At 42.8% G+C, this 17840-nt stretch overlaps 1 long non-coding RNA gene across 2 annotated transcripts in view; it reads left to right on the top strand.

Moving 5' to 3' along the window:
* LOC110469733 (uncharacterized) overlaps nucleotides 1-17003 on the top strand; it is a 96272-nt gene extending 79269 nt beyond the window's left edge. The window contains exon 8 of one of the 2 annotated variants that reach the window (XR_014953381.1): nucleotides 840-17003. This is a non-coding gene — a long non-coding RNA (uncharacterized LOC110469733). The other variant, XR_014953382.1, reaches the window with a different exon arrangement.
* The last annotated feature ends 837 nt before the right edge of the window (nucleotides 17004-17840 follow it).

Raw genomic sequence — 17840 nt, forward strand, 5'->3', positions numbered from 1 at the left:
TAGAGCTTGACTTAGCCTTTTTTCCACCAAAATCAGATGTCTTCAGTGATACTCAACCAGGATGTTTTTAAACCTTTTATGTTTTTAATTTTTTAAAAATTTTTAATGTAATACTGAAGATGTGGGATTGTCAGTATTGTGGTTCTCCATCACCTAAACTTGTTTCCATGTTAGAGCTCCCAAAGAAGCCTGAGAAGGGGTGTTTCATGTACGACATTATCAGCACTTGTGCAGGACTGAGTGAACTCAGCCTTCTGTGGCTGCAATAGCACAAGCACTTCCTTCCCTTAAATAGTTTCTTTCTTTTCCCCCAGGGTCTTGTAGCAACTCACACCTGCAAAAGCAGCCTTTATATCTTCCTCAAGATAATTAAATACAGATTCAAGCAGAGGAGCAATATTGCTAAGTGTCCTTTTGTTAAGTTGTTGGTCTCTGAAGATTCTCACATTTCAGTCATGATTGACCTAAGTGGCAGCAGAGCTCTCAGACATGGAAACCACATCTGGAGAAATCCCACCTCTCAAAATCACAAAACTCTTAAGGATTTACATGGGGTGACATTAGCTACCAGGATTAAATAAATGTACCAAAAACATACTCTCAGTCACAAAGGTCACTGAAAAGCCACACAGGTTTGGCTTATGCTGAGTTTTGCCTTTTTGTACCCATATGAAACATTTTTTAATGGTTCCAGAATGGGTGGAGAAATTTATCAGAGCAACTAATGGCCTGAGGTACATTGCTGAAACAGGCAAAGATTGTTGCTTATGTACACACAGCATCAATATCAGCATTTTTTCAGTGTGACTTACCTCCTGCAATCTTCGGTTCCCCCCCAGGACAGAGGCACTGTTGGAGCAGGTGCTGCCAAATGGAGAGCATCATGATAGCTGAGCCCTACTGGATGTGTTCAGAGGCTGGATGGAGGCCATTCAAGCTTTTTCACCTCTATTTTATACCAAGTTTGGAACAACGTGGTTTAATTGATACAGTGGTGTTCAGCCAAATGTTGGACTTGATGATCTTGTCGGTCATTTCCAGCCCTAATTATTCTGTGATTCTATGAATATAGGTATTCACTGCCAGACATCTGTGCCATTCAGTTTACAGGATTGTCCAGATGCTAGGTATTTATATTTTGTATCCTTTACACAGATTAAAGGGTATCTGCAGTCTAGGCTTTTAATTTTTAAGCCCTGTAACAAGACTGTATCAGTTATGTCTGAGAATATCAGGATTTGGCAAAAGTTTTGCACAGGGACATGGATAATGCTTACTTCCTTTTTTCCCTTTTTTCTTTTACTAATTAAAGGCAAAACACAAACCTGTGCATTTTTAAGCAGCTCTCTGAAATTTCATGGCTTTATAATTATTATCTATTGGACTGAAAATGAAATCTGAAATTAGACATAAAAGTCACAATATTACCAGTCCTGGGTTTAAGGCTTATATTGCTGTGAATTTCTAGGAAAATATTTAAGAATCAATTTAAATGCTAATGGACTTGTTTGCCATAAAACTAGGCAGTAGTCATACTCAATAGCTGCTTCAGAGCCATAGTATGGGTCTTTCCTTCACTGGACTTCATTTGTGACATTAAATTTAGAGATGTTGCCATGTATCATAGACCTAATAGGCAAAAGAGGGGGAAGAGGGAGGGTGTGGTTCTCTGAAACCCTGCAGAAAGCAACTTCTCAAAACCTGAAGTTTCTCATGTGGACTTTGAAACTCTGATTGTAGAGCCAGACATGAACTTGTGGAATCCTGAGAAAGAGTTAAAGGCAGAAGTACTTGTATCTTCCTGCCTTGTATCTGGTGACTTGCTGTGGTCCCCAGCTTTGCATGTGGGATGTCCTCTATAGTTCAGACATTTCAAAACTGGATCCCTCTGCCAGCTTTGTGCAGGTCCTTTGGGCTGCACTTTTTGGGGACCACAGGCACTTCCCACTCTGGGTGGTAGTGGGGTTACAGCCCATTTCCATTTCCTGAGGCCTTTCCCATTTAAATCAGGACCAGCTGCATCATTGCTTCTGAAAATCACATTCTGTGACCTCTATCACACATCTAGGGCTGGGTCCCAGACCTTGTGATAGAGAGGACAGTGAGGTGGCTCCTTTGCCTAGGACGCAACCAGTGACCTTGTTAAACTTCTGATGGGAGGGCCTGGGAACAGCACATTCCCACACATTTTCTGAAGCAGCCATGGGCAGTGATGTTCAAACAAATGGCCCTGGGTCAAGCCAACCACACAGACTTGGAGCACCCCCAGAATCACTGCCAACACATTCCTGAGCTGATGAAATCAAGTTTGCTGTGAGGCTGTGTCCTGTGTTCAGGCTTTCCAAAGTCAGATTACTTGGTGTAGGTTCCTGGGTCTCTGCTGTCTGGCTTTCACCTCTGTTCGATTTTCAGGCATACGCATTGGATATGTCCATCTGAGAAAACAAGATGTGGCTATGGACACACTGTCATGTATACACAAGCACAAGATGGTGGTGGCCCTTACCCCATTTTGGCCTGTGCTGACCAGCACTCATCCAGCAATTCCTGGACATGATATAAGAGTCAAGCCCAGGACCATTCCAAAGACAGTGTTGGGGAAAAGTGGTTGAATCACATGGGCAAGAAAGAACTGTTCTCTGCCAGTGAAACAACTCTAGACATATTTAATTCATTGTTGTATTTGTAGCATTTGAAGCTACTTCCATTTGATCAAAATTGTTTGGAAACTGCCTAGCAAATCCCAAGGTCATTTGGGAGAACTGGCAGGGAAAAAAAGAGAGAGTGAAAAAGCAAATAAACACATTTCCCAGCAGCAGTTTTTGCTAAATAGCTAGGCGGGGGAGGAAAAAAAAAAGGTGAAGAAAGCTTCCCTCCTGGTACTTGTGGATTGGGTCAAAACAGGGCAACCATAGATATCCAAAAGCATGTTTATGATCCACAAAATGTGTATGCAAGGAAATTAAAGATCTGGGAGCGACAAGTTGAAGGAGAGTGAGAAAGTTGCTCAAGTTGAGCTGTTGATGGAGGAAGGCTGCTCCTGGTGTGTCCCTACAGAACAGAGTGCACTCACAAAGACTGCTGAAGCACCTTTTGACTTTCTGTCAGAAGAGGAAACATGATTTTGTAATGCAGCCCAGTCTGAAAGAGGATGGAGGGACAGAAGCCTTGTTAACCTGGTGATAATATAGCCTTGAGACAGAGAAGATAGAGCAGTTCTGGAGAATCAGACACTTTACAAGTCCATGCACAGTGCATGATGCCATCTTGTTTGTACTGTATTTCTGCTGTGGTTGTACCCAAGAGAGCTGTGGCATGAGTGTGGCTCCCCTGTGCTAGGTGCCATGCACCCCAAAGCAGCAGAGAAACATGGCCCCTGGCAGCAGACACTCACACCAGAGAGCAGAGACACCTTGACTCCCTTTCTGCAGGCAGGGGGAGGGATGGGGCACCACAGCATTCCCCCCTTCAATGTCCGAGTGAGAGCAACAGCCTTGGGTAGGACCAAGGTGTGGGGACATTTGCCTGCATCACTTCTGAACAACTGGAGACTCATTTTCATCCTGTTGATTGTTCATCACATTGATTGTTAGTGGGTTTGGAATTTAAATATTAAAGGGCAGCTTCAGAATTAGGCAGGCAGAAACCTTAGCCCTTATTCATTAAGAAAACATCTGGAGGTTTTTTTGCCCTCCTGAATAAGGTTTGAAAAGACAAGCTGTCCTCATAAAATCTTACAAACGCCCACAGGACAATTTTACTTTGAAGTATCAATGTGACAGGGCAAAAGCAGAACAATTTGATAGTAATGATTTCAGTCACCATCCTAATGCTTCATGTTTTAAAGATCATTTTGCAAGAAAGACATCATGATTTTACAGTCACATTAGAATAATAAACCATAGCACTTAGTGAATACTTTTCCTCTAAGCTATAAAATAAATTGGAACAATAAGTGTTTTTCTCATTTTAGAGTTGGAGAAACTGAGGCCCGGGGACATGACCTTCTCATAGCACAGTCTGGGAGAACCTCACCTGTCTCCTTGTTATGGGGCTGCTCTTTAGGTCATACTGTCCCTCACCTCCTAGTCCAGACAACACGACTGATGACAGCTCTCTGCAGGAGAAAGCAGATGCAGATTGATATTCTCTCTCCCTCTGTAACTTCAGGCACTTCACCAAGACATCTCAGATAGAGTATTGAAACTGTCATTACAAAAAAAGTAAAAGCAGAAAGAAGAAGTGTCAGGATCTAGTCACAATAGACAAGCTGAATACAATTCACCAGACCTGCTGATAGTCTCAGGAGAGGGGTGGGGTGGCCACTGAGTCACCTTTTCCCATCATTTTTGCTGGCACATTCTCTGTCCTTTCATCTGTCTGAGACAAGCAGTAGTGTTGTCCCCAGCCTGGGTGTCTGCATCTCACCTGGTCTCACAACAGGCTCCCTTAGTGGCATTACAGTCACCAAGAGGTGGGGAACACAGGGGCGTGCAGCTGGTACTGAGCATCCCTTTGAGTGCAACGAGCACAAAGGCAAGAGGCCGGTGATATGTCAGATTTCTAATTAAGATTCACCAGTCTCCAACCTGGCTCAATTCATTATTCATCTGGAAATTTTCCTCCCTAACATCCTTCTTTTCTTTTGCTGTCACCCACTAAGCAAAGCTATTCTTTTCCCTCCCAGAAGCTCCATCCACATCTCTGCTTATATGTCGCCCTCAGATTGTGACAGAAGAGAAAGAAATGGTTACAAACCAGGTCCTGGAGCAGTCATCAGTATTTACAGGGGTCTGACAATGACTTATCTTAGACCATTTACATTTAAACTACAGACATGCAAATGAGGTGTTTTCTGCATTGTGAGCAGCAATGATGGGATATTCTTACACTAGTAGAGATTTGTTGCTCTTCCAGAAATATTTCTTCTTGTTGCTGCCCTGGCATCTCACTGTAACATAGTCAGGCATTTGGGTAGGAAAGGCAATACAAAAGAGAGTGGATTTCCTGGATCAGAAACAGGTGTACATTGCTTAAAATTTTGGCAGAGGAAAGAAGGGAGGAAAAAGTCTTCGCAGCAGTTGTTCACCATCAGACCCTCTGCAGAGCTCTTTTGTGGCACTTGCCCAGCCACCCAGTGAGTGATGAACTGATATAAAAGATTGATCCAGATAAAATATTTAGGGATTGACATGATTAAATATGCAGGATTTGAAATGAACATTTCACTCTCCACCGTTTTTCCACAAAACATGACCCCATATTGCACACTGTGTGTAAGATGGGCATGAGGGAAAAAAGTAAAAAGAAGGAAAATTTCTTAACTGGATGCTCTCTTTTGAGCCTTCAGAGGAAAGAGAGATTGTGCTGATGGGGACATAATTCTCAAGATGAGGTTTCAATGCAGGGTACCTGCAGGGAGGAGGAGTACTGCCTTCCTCCCTGCTGCCCCAGGGAAGAGCCTGCAGGTGCTCTTGCTATGACAGTCGTGCTCACTCACCACAGCATCCTGGCCCTGGAACACCAGTTGAAAGCTGTCCAGAGCATCAGATGGCACGTCAGAGAGCAGAAAGCAATTTCAGCCATGGGATTGCTTCTCATAGCAGCACTCATTGCCAGTTCAAGGTTGTCAGCCTCCCAAACTGACTTTTATTCTCAGCTAGGGTGGTTGTTGTTTTGTTTTGGTTTTTTTTTTTCCTTAACACAGCAATCTTTATGCTAGGCATCACTTGCAGAATTGGCTGGAAAGATATAGATTATCATTCCATCAAGTTCCCTAGATCTGAATCTTCATGTTTATTTGTCTTTGCATGACTGAGGAATGCAGTCAGGGATGCTCTGGGAGTAGAGTCTGCCCTCAGGAACAAGGAAAAGCCCCATGAGTGTAAGAGATAATTTCACTACAACTTGGATGTATGAGATGTGGGAGGACACCCCCCTCTTTTTTTGCTGCTTGTTTATGTTGCTGTGTGAGCTATTTCCAAATGATGAAAGTGTTTGCCAGAAGTAGACAGGTTGTTGTGAATGGCATAGCTTTTGAATTCTGCTTATAATTACCCTTCTTTCCTGTACATTTTTTCCTTCCTTTTATTTATTTATTTTAAATTTTTATTTTTAGGGCCTGTATCCAGTACATTTCTGCCTTACAAGAAAATCTTAATAGTCCATTGCTTGATTTCCATGCTAATTAAGCATGTGGCTTCTCTAAATAACTACCACATCCTCACTTACTTAATATGTACTTTTATACCCTTAGAAATAATCTGATAACATTGTCAGAGCAAAATACAGAACAAGAAACTGCAGGGATTAGATATCAAGGAGGACACTATAGGGACTGTGTTAATTGAGGCAATCAGCAAGATTAAGATAAGTCTTGCTGCTTCCTCATATTGGTCTTAATGACACAACACAGACCCCAAAGCACTTTACCTGCTGTACAATGTGGTTAAATCTCTCTCTTCCCTGGGGTTTGTAATCTAATCTGCTAGATAAAACACTTAGCAGACTCAAACCAGCTGGTGCTAAAAGCTGTATTTCTAAGATACAGCAACCTGTGTAAGGCTTTAAAGTCTACTAAAAATAGTGAAAGCCAAAAATGTTGTCATTTGGTGTGTATGTGCATGTACAAAGATATGTGTGTGTGTGTTCATGGTGTGTGTGAGTGCACAGACTGGACTGACCCGGGTTGATGCTGTCCTAGCTTCAACACTGAGGCTTGCCCAAGTGATCCCCAGGGGATCCCTAAACAACATTTCCTTGAATTTCCAATAGAATCCATGGGTGTGGATTTGACACAATTAAGCACTGCCATTTAAAAAAATGACTATTCCTGCTTCAAAAATATTAATTTTTCTTTTCCCCTTGCCCCAAGGCTTCTTTCTACAATTAAAATGAAAATACCTGTAGAATAAATGATTTTGCATAAATAGTCTTCGAATAATGGAACTGTTGACAAGTAAAAGAAAAGGCACTACTGAAACCTTTTCCAAATCAATTCTTGACAGAGTTCTTCAAACAGAGATAAACATTGCTTGTGTAATGATTTGCCACATGACCTTGCACTTGAAGTGCAAAGCAAAGTGAAAAATAGCACATTCAAACAAGAAAAAGTGCTGATTTTGATTCCCAAAATAATGCTTTTGTAGATGGAACTATTTCTGCTATGGACTAGCATGCACATACAGAGAGAAAGTTAAGATTTTCCTACAGCAATATATGACATTTCCCACTCAGCTAGATAACTGAGAGGCTATTTGGGCTCACTAAAAACACTTCTGCACATCTGGGAGCAATACAACTCAAAAGCAATTCTGGAGGAAGGATAAGTCTTGCAGTCGAGGGGGAGGAGGGTTCAGTTCAACCCTGTCCTGACCTCTGAGCCAGCCTCTTTCTGCCTCCAAGCTTCCCATTCCCATGAGTGTCTGTGAGTCAGGGGTTTCTATCTGACCAGAGACCCTTCCCATCTTCTGTGTCACCAGAGTCCTTGTTTTCCATGCATTTATAGACAGCTAAGAGGCTTTTGGAAGACAAGCAGGAGCAAATGAAAATCCAATGGGAAGAAATCCAATGTAAGTGGCCTGCTGAATCCACCTTGGAGGCTCTGTATGATGGCAGTGCTAAAAGTGCTGGGTAAAACCTGCTGGGCAGAATTCCTGGTGGCACATTCCCCACACCGCTGGTTTGGGGATGGCAAGCACAGCACATCAGGGACAGCAAACCTGCTCTGCCTCTGGGTCAGGGAATGGCTTCATAAACTGCACACACCTATGAAACCAAAACAGTGTCCTTCACAGAGGAGAGACCCTTTGCAGCCCCAGTCCTGGCACAGACTGGTGTCCTCCTTCCACAAGGAAAAGTTCCTGCTCAAACAGGAAGAACAGGCTGCCTAGGGGCAGCTTCCATCACTGCCCTGGTGAGCTGTGTAACTTTGAGTGCCACATACACTCAATAGTTAAAGACACTAGTTTCCCAAACTGGAAAAAAGTTGCAAGTGAAACTGAGTGTAAAAAATTTTTAGGCAGAAGCACATATTAAATGGCCAAAAAGCCATTACTTCACAGTAAAGGAGTTGAATAATATTGGTGAAAAGCACATTCTCTTTCAGTGGAAGAGTGAAGGCAGGAATAATGAATTAAAAAGCAATATGCAACATATGGCAAAAAGGGGGAAGTAATAAAAATCCATATAAATAAGAGTTTATGAGGTGTAGAAAATTGATAAAGGATAGAAAGACATCAGAAAAAACTTCATGGCTGGTCAGACTTTGTTTAAGAAGAAGGATTTTCTTGAAAACTTATAAACATTAAACAGAAAAACTATCAATGCCATAGACTCATTACTAGCTAAAGACAGCCCAGTCATTATTAACAATGAAGAAAACCCCCAAACTGTTCAACAATTATTTCTGCTCTCTGTTTGGAATAATGCATTTTTTGACACATTACTAATTAAGAAAGATATTGAACAATTTTCACTAGGGTTAACCCATTTTTTAAGTAGTAAGGTCCACAAAAATGGCCCATGTGAGTCAGTGCAGGATATTTTTAGCTTGTGTATGTAAATTCTTAATATTAATATTAATATTTTGAATAATGGAGACATTCTTATAGTTCAGTGTCAATACTGTGCCAAAATTCAGATATAAATGAAACCATGCAGGTAAATATAGTCCAGTTTACTTGATATCAATATCAGGCAGAGTATTAATGGAAAATTTAATTAATAAGGAGTGATAAGAGAGGCGTATAATTAACAGGGCCATACTGAGAAGGAGTTTGTGATTTCAGCCTGACCACCTGATGTGGGAAGAGTGGTTACTAGAGGGTAACCAGGCAGGACCAATCAGTTCAGTGCAAAAGGCTCGAGCATGCAGGAGACCCAGGACCAGCACAACAAAAAACAATGTTCTGCTTCCCTGCATCCAAGACAGATTCTACAATTTCCCTCTCCAGCTGTCCCCCAGCTTTGCAAGGGCTGAGTAACCTCCCCAGCCAGGGTCACACAGTAGTAGGTGGCACTAAGGAAAAGCCACGGGAGTCAAGGACAGAGTCTGAAATTACTTCTAGAATGGAAGGTGGAGGAACCTGGTGGCTCCTGGTGGCAGGGGTAGCCCAGATGGCCAGGGCAGTCGATGCAAGAGGGCTGGGGCTATAACAAAATACAGAACCCCCGAGACAGGAACAGGGGGTCAGTGAGGCAGGAGCAAAGGCAGCAAAAAGGCAGTGGGAGCTGTGGGGGGGAATGAAGAAAGTCTGAATTTGTCAACAAGAGAGCATTTTATGAAAGAGCTGCATCTTGGGCAAGAGATGAGACAGGCTCCCATGGACAGAACCGTCAGGGTCTTGTGCCGTGGTCCACTGTCACATGTCATGTGTGTGGTCTTCATAAGAAAGGCAAGCTTTCAACATAGACCAGCGAATCTCAAGTGGCTTTTCTGTTTTAATTTGTTGTTCTTTAACACAGGAAAGTCATTCAGGTAAATAAATAAGAAACTTGTGAAGCCAAAAATGAAATGGGGGCAGGCAGCAGGGCAGTGTAGGTGCTTCAAGAATTGAGGGGAACAGCTGGGCTGTGGGATGTTCAGATGGCAAAAGAATAAAAACAGGAAAAGAAGGAAATAGAGCATGTGATACAGACTTTAGATGTTTCATCAAATGCTCTTAATCACCTTTCATGAAATGGTGAGTGTGTGGCTGAACTACCCTTTCACAGGAGTGCTCCAACAGATTGGAGGGGAATAAAATGAAGGGTCATTTTTCTCTTGGAGCTCTTTAATTCCTTTCTTTTATTGAATCAGCGAATTGCAGATTTTGCTTATCAAAGGTCCAAGTTCCTTTGGAGCTGTTTGATGATGAGCCATATTATGCCTTGACTTCCATCCCAGGCAACCCACCAAGTTCAATGGTATCTTGTGGAGAGTAAAGCAGGACAGACTTTAGCTTGATGTTCTTAACAGTGTCGTGGCTGCTAATGAAGCACGACCTGGATCTGGTACTGCTGCCAGGTCTGCAGTGGAATAGACTGTCTTTAATGTGAAGATGCAAGTTATCCATCAGTATGTAATGTATGCAGGAAAGTAGAACAAGTTTTCTCTTCTGTTTGGTTTTGTTCCCATTGAGAAGTCACGTGGACAAAATATGCAACAAATAATTTGGGCATTTTAGGCAGTGAAAAGGATTCTTTTCCCTTTCTCCTGCCTCACCCAAGAGTAAAGGAGCTGATTACCTTGTTAGATAACAGTGGCAAGCTTTAAGACTCCTATAAAACAAAGGATAGAAATGTTGCTTTTATAAGGAAGAATTGCAGAACTGGAAATGATCCATATTTGGGACATGAATGCAAGCTGTTATGCAGATCAAAGTATCTATTTGAAGCTGAATTACTCAACAGCATCTATCTATGCCTCTTCAACACCTGCAGATTAGCAATGTAATCATGTGGAGGTTGCTATAGCTACATCTCTAAAGCAGGTGGAGTTCTTCATCTCTTGGAGCATTATCTTCATTCTTTGCAAATAAACCATGTAAGAATATATTTAACATACCACCTTAGTGGTATCAGCTCCTGTCTCTTGCTGACAATGTCATGTCTGATCTGTTCTTACCCTGTTAATTCCTATTGTTTTCTCTAGAAACAATTCCACTTCCATCTGAGCATCAAGCCTACCTTACAAATACATGTGAACAAGCACCAGGGCCTTGCCAACCCAGACCTAGTAAGGTCATAAAGCAAGTGCTTGAGCCCAAGCTAAGGAGGACTGCTCAAGTACAGCTAGCAATTGTGTAGGCTTGCCTTGGGGCTGATGGCATGCAAGACTGTAAGCTGGAGCTAAATACAGCACATAGCAAAACTACCAGCCTTCAGCAGCAACACTTTCCAGGGCCTGACAAATGGTCAAACAGCAGGAGTGCTGGTTGTGATGGTTTTCAGCTCATTGTTTGCTTAAGTCTCTTTCAGAAGAAGGGCTCTAATCACTCTGGTTTAGGTTTTTTGTTTTGTTTTACTTTTTTGCCTGGAATACTTCAAACTTCTCATTTGGGTTCCTCTACTGTTTACTCTAGCAAAGGGCTGTCCAGATGACCTTTCCTTCCAGTTGTCTTTCTGCAGTGACTGGCATATGCTGTAACCCTTAACCCTCTGCCAATCAAGACTGCAACATGCTAACGTGTGTGAAAACTCAATAGCATTCGCTGTGCAAAAAGTTGATAGTCTAAAAGAGGAGTGCTGAAAAGTAGAAAAAAAAGTGACAAAAAGCTCAGAAGAGAAAGTACCAAAGAGTAGATAAAAAAATCATGGTGCTTTGACTTGTCTAATTTTGTCATTCTCCTTGTTTGTCTTTTGCTCTGGCTCTGCATCAAGTGCAAACATTTCATTCCCCAGTGAAGGTAGGGAAGGCAAAATTTCTTACTAAAAATTGACAACAGCAACAACAACAGAACATGTTCTCCCTCTGTGGCAAACTTTAATTACCAGACTATAAAGCTGAGTATCAGAAAATGCTCCAAACATAACATCACTCCAATAGTTTTTCAATAGAAAACTCTGGTTTTCCCCAGAAAGCTGATGCTGTTGAAAGGGTATTTAGCAAAATAGTACAAATTTTTGCCAATGCCCAACTTTATTCTCAGCACTGGTCTGTTTCTTCTTATTTCTTATCCCTCCAGCTGTCCCTTAAATCATGTCTTTGATACACTAACTTTTTAAATTTTTACAAATTACTGAAATATGAATGCTCCTCAGAGCCTGCTAATTTTCATCTGCCCAAAAAGCAGTGCTGTAAAATTTATTTCCATAAATGCAGGCAGATAAAAATATTCCATGTTGCTTTGAGAGAAATCCATCTTCAGGTCAATTAGTGCATTACATGTCATGGAATCATAGAATTGTAGAATCATTTAGGCTGGAAAATACTTTTGTTTCTCTATCTTCAGGCTATTTCATTTCTGCTGGTTTCTTCTACATGTTCTCCAGGCTGCAGGTACTGATGGCAATAACAAAGACGCCCCTCATTAGGAGAGAGGCTGTTTAGTGATGGCTTTTCCATTTACTTCAGAAATGGCTGTTGAAAAAGGCAAGCCAGACAAAGGCAGCACAGAGGAAATCACATCAGCCTTGTTTTTCTTTTCTTCTGGTGCTGTCGTGGTCATAACCAGCAATCAAAACGTTGCCAAACGCAACAGTGTGCATCCTGGCTTTGAAAAGGGCATGGCTTTAAAACACAGAGGTGAAGCCAGCAACTGCACCTGTGCTGTGAGAAATGGCTCCTCCTATCTAGGTGCTGAATCCTGACTTGCTGAAGTCAGGATTGAGCCATTAAATATAAGGATTTAATGGATTGAGCTCTGGTAAATATAAGACTTGGGAGACATGTGCCCAATGGACAACTATGAAAATGGATTTGTTTGTTTTTTAAAGCTCCAAGTCCAGGAACTTTTTTTTTTCCCTCTTTGAGCTGTTTTTCTCTAAGGTCTATTAACATTTGTAAACAGTTAATTTTGTACTACAGCAAATTAAGAGTAACATTTGTTCATGATTTAGCTGCCAGGGACTTGATTTTGCTTTTTGTGGCCTGCCTGACAAACAAAAGGCACACACCAATTTGCATGACCAAGGTTTTCAAAAGCAGTTGGCAGTGTGTTGACTGTGTTTCTGTTGACTGTGTTTCCCTACCCTGAGACTCCTGCAGTGAACTTCCTTCCCTGAAATCGGGCCTTCCTTAAGATATCTCCAATCAAGCAAACATAAGGCGTTCCCTGTATCATTAGTCAATTTTAACACACAACACCTTAACCATCAAAAATGAAGAACATGGTCCCAGAACCATGTTCCCAGAGCCAGAAAATGAAGAACATTGCCACTGTGCCTCAGTTGCCATGGGCACTTGCAGAACTTTTCCTGAAGGGGAAAAACTCCTGCTGGGAAGCTTCCTGGATTACTTTGTTACAGAGAAAATGAAAGAAAGTCAGTCCGTTTGAAGTGGTAGCAATCAGTACTTGAGCTGAGGCAGAATATATATATATATATATATATATATATATATTTTTTTTTTTTTTCCCCAAAAGAAGTCCAAAGGGAAGAGAAAAGCCCACAAAACATGGCATGTGTTTCTTTTGAGGGGGAGCAGAGTGGGAGAAGGAAGCTAAACTCCATCCCTCAGCGCAGCACTGTGCTCACAGCCCCCTGACTGGGCTTGGCCAGGGACACAGCCTGTGCTGTGCCCTGCCCTGGGCTCCATCAGTGGCAGCACGGTCCCGTGCTGGCCTGGCACATCCACAGTGGGAGCCCCAGGCATGCCGGCAGCCCCTCGCTGCCCGTGCAATCCAGAGGCCAAAGAGCTGCAGTGGGTCGCCCACAATCTGCAGCACAGCTTCCTTTCTATTCCCATTGCTATGGAAATTGTTTCTGGAGGCAACCCTAATTTTCTTTTCATCAATCAATTAGGGGCAGGCTTTGCACTGAGCTGTTTGTTTCCCCAGCACTGCTCCATTTGATATTATTTTCTCCATGACAAATTAACCACAGCTGGACCTGTCTGAAATTGCTAAGAATTCTCTTATATAAAGTAAAGAAAAAAGGCAGACAAAGACAGAATAAGCATAAGAAGCAGGAATAAATTGATATTTCATAGGAGAAGGAGTGGGAATAGCAGGGACCTGACAGCTGCCAAGGGAAGAGGATGTCCTCTGATTGCCTGTCTGGTCAGGTCTCACCATCTCCCAGGGTCAGGCAGGCTAACAGCGTGATGCAAAATCCATAGTTCCTGGATGTATTAGTGGTGACACTTCTTGTTATGCTGAACTATGTAACCAGCCAGGAGCTTTCTGGAAAAGTCCAGTTGTGAGGTTGTCTCTTATCCTTTTACCATAGACTCAGTCAAGCCAAAACTCCCACATCCTACATAAAGACATGTCTTCCCAGGGAATAAGAAAAAGGTGGGGGACGGGGGAAAAGTTTTTTTTATTTGCTATTGCTATAAAAGTCTGGTACAAGGAGCTTTGAAATTCTCACATAATGTGCTCCCTCAGTTCAAACAAACTTGTTTCACATTTTCCCTCTGTCTTCCCCCATCTTCTACACTTCCTTTCTGCAACAGTCTCCCATAACACGTTAACAGATTGAAAATAACCTTCTGCCACCCTTCATCTACTTTGGCCAATTTAAAACTAGACAAACTACCCAACTACCCCAGGCACTGTGGAAATAATGTGTTCCCATGTGTGTGCATATGGGCTCTGACCTAAAGGGAACAATTTTCATAGCAAGAGGCAAGAGGTTATTTTTATTTCCAAGATGTCTGATATTTCGTCCTCCCTTTTCTGCTGGTTCTGTTTTTTTCTTCTGCTAAAACAGTCAGCCAAAGGTCTAGAAAAACAGTAATTATAGTTATTGTGTGACAGGAACAACGATTCATGAACAACTGGACGCAAAAAGACCCTGTCAACACATTCATCGTTGCTGAAGCGATCGGGTCCCAATGATTAGAGCAGAGAGAGAGATGCAGAGAGGGATGCATTGAAAGGCAGAGCTGCGTTTTGAGTTGGCCCTGGGTACAGATATTTCTTGAAGAGTTGTGTGAAAATGGCTATTAGCTGCCATCCTGCACACCCTGCCTCCATACGAAGTATTTTGAGGGGACCTTTGGTTCAGAAGTGTCAGCAGGGGAGTGAGCACAGCACCACGTACAGAAGAGTTACAGTCCTAATGCAAGTGAAGCCTGTGCACTGCCTGCATTTGCTTGCAAGGAAAAATGTAAGGAATCCAAGGAATACAGGGCTTTGGAACTGCAACATTGGAGTTCTTGCAAAATTATAGTAACTGCAATGTCTTTATGAGCAGGATGAGGTTGGACAGGAGCAAAAAACCTGTGGGTTATGGGGGAAAGGGATGCTGTGATCTGTGTCCTGTCCACCCAGCAGCTGAATGGCTCGGGGTACCAGAGGTCTGGCTGTGCCGAGGGCAGAGTGGGAAATGAGACAAGAACAACCCCAGCACCCAGTTGATACACAACACCCACCTGTAGGAAGGGATGGCTGGGCCATGTAAATGGGTAATTGCCATCCCAGCTGATGGTCACCACTGGTTTTCTCCTGTAAGAGAGCTCAGTATTCTCTTCTACATGTTGTCTCTTTAACATCTCCATTAACTTGGACACAGGACTTGGAGGTATAACAAGTATGTTTGCTGATGAAAATAAATTGGGAGAAGCTGTTGAGGCAGAGAGACCCTGCAGAGAGACCTTGACAAATCGAGGGCTGAGTAATCACCAACTGTATGAAGTTTAACAAAGGCAAGTGCTGGATTCTGCACCTGGGATGGAGCAACCCTGGATGTACAGACAGACTGGGGAATGAGCTGCTGGAAAGCAGGGCCATGGAAAGGGACCTGGGGGTCCTGCTCAATGGCAAATTGACCATGAGCCAGCAGTGCCCTGGCAGCCAGGAGGGTCAAGCACGTCCTGGAGGGCATCAGGCACAGCATCAGCAGCCAGGCAAGGGAGGGGATTGTCCCACTCTGCTCTGCACTGGGGCAGCCTCACCTCGAGTGCTGGGGGCAGTTTTGGGTGCCACAATATAAGAAAGACACTAAACTATTGGAGAGCATCTAAAGGAGTGCAACAAGGATGGTGAAGGGCCTTGAGGGGAAGCCAAATGAGAAGCAGCTGAGATCATTTGTGTCTGTCCAGCCTGGAGGAGACTGAGAGGAGACCTCAATGCAGTCTGCAACTTCTTTGTGAGGGGAAGAGTAGGAGCAGACACTGATCTCTTCTCTGGGAAGAGCCTGAAGCTCTGTCAGGGGAGGTTTAGGTTAGATATTAGCAAAAGGGTTTTCACTCAGAGGGTGGTTGGACACTGAAACACACATCGCAGGGGAATGCTTACAGCACCAAGGTTGACAGAGTTCAATAAGTATTTGGACACTGCTCTCAGGCACATGGTATTACTTTTGGGGTATCCTATGCAAGGTCAGGAGTTAGACTTCAATGATCCTTGTCCAATTAAGGGTCTTTTCCAATTAGTGATATTCTATGATTCACACAAAATGTTTTGTGTCGCAACCTAAGATACACAAATCCTTTAGCAAGGATTTGGAACAGATTTTTCTGAAATATTTAATAATTTGCTTCAACAATTTGTGATGGTTATCAAGTGGTGTTCACCAGGTTCAGTCAATCTATAATTGGGTTGGATGGCAAAATACAGAAATTTCTGGGTAAGCAGGGCTGACACAAAATCTGTTTCCCCATTGTGCTCCCTTGATAACATGCAAAAATCAATGGCTCAGAAAGCCCTTCAATGCCTCTGTCCCCACATGAACTCTATTTTCTCCCAGCTGCTACTCATTTACCTACCAAGGCAAGCAGATGCTTCCCGAGGTTTGCTGCCAATACTGTGCCATCAAAGGTGAACTGGTGTCAAGACACAGCAGTGTATGTGCTGAGAGACTGAGCTTGTTCAGAAGCCATGGTTTGCTTCCCCCAGTCTTCACACACATCTGTACCTATTCACGCATGTACACATAGCTAAAAAGCACCCATTATTGGGAGAACCATCTCTGCATCCTGTCTGAGTCCCTCAGTCCACAACTTCAGCCTCCTTTCCTTTGAGGTGCATCAAATTTCAGGGTAGACCAAAAATGCTATTAATGTGGACCTGTGCAAGGACTGCACTTCATCACAGAAGCATCTCTGCCCAACCTGTAAAGTGAGGAGGCTTTGGAAGATTTCTTTCTCCTCTGGCTTTGTTTAGAGCTGCTCAGTGCATGTGGAAAAATACAATGTCTTGTTACACAAGTCCTAGGGCACTCATCTCTCTGGTAGTGCTGCATGGCTGCATCCCTGGCATAAATCAGGGACTCTAATGTCCTGGTGACCTAATGTCTGTCTTGTTTGTTGCACAAAGCTTTTAATGATATATTTAGGATTGTTATTATTTTTGTTCCCTTCATCTGAATTTGAAAACATTTCCTGGCAATGGAGTATTGAATAAAAACCTTGAGACTGATGGACTTGGTTGCTTTTGTTGGGGGAAGTAAGGACATTTCAGCTCTGACAATTGTTCTTTAGATCCCCTAGTTAGCTGGGAATTTTCTTTTAGATTTAAATACTCTTCAGGATGGAATTAAAATAGTACTTTTCAAATTTAGTACACATTAGGACTTGTAAATTCTCCACTGGTGCACTAACTGGGGGAAGATGCTCATTAATATCTGTTATTTTCTTACTGACAATAATTCTTAAGGTCTGTTCCACAAATACTTTGTGCAAAATGTTTAGTGGTAGTTTCCTCAGAGCATTAAGGATTATTAGTGTGATGAGAGAAAAGTTACAGCCCTGCCTTTTTTTGGTTTGCTCTGCCACATCACTCAGCAAAAAACAAACAAACAAACAAACAAAAAACCAAAACAGCATCAAGACAGTAGCAGTCATCTCCCATTCCCCCACTCTGCAGACCTGAACCAATAACTCCCACCTTTCCTGTGTGTAGGGACCAATTATTCCATGCTATTATAAATTCTTTCAAAATTAGGCCTTTCCCTTTGTGCATGAAAATTTTTGCATAATATTCCGCAGCTTTCAGCATTACTGAGCAACAACTGGAATTCCCGGCAACACTGCTTTGGACCGCCCTGCTTGTGGGGGGAAGAAGGTGGGGAAGGAGCTTCCTACCTGGATACCTTGGACAGGAGGTGACAGCTTTGGGTGTGACAATGCAGGTGACATGCCTGACATCCCACAGCTTTCCTTCAGCTTGACTGGAGTCAGAGGAAACCTTGTGTCTGTGCCCACACAGGCCACGCTGCAGTCCTGGGGATCACTTCTCCTGCATAAACCAGTGGTT

The sequence above is a fragment of the Lonchura striata genome, chromosome 2 (assembly GCF_050655825.1).
Source record: "Lonchura striata isolate lonStrDom1 chromosome 2, ASM5065582v1, whole genome shotgun sequence".
Lineage (NCBI taxonomy): Eukaryota > Metazoa > Chordata > Aves > Passeriformes > Estrildidae > Lonchura > Lonchura striata.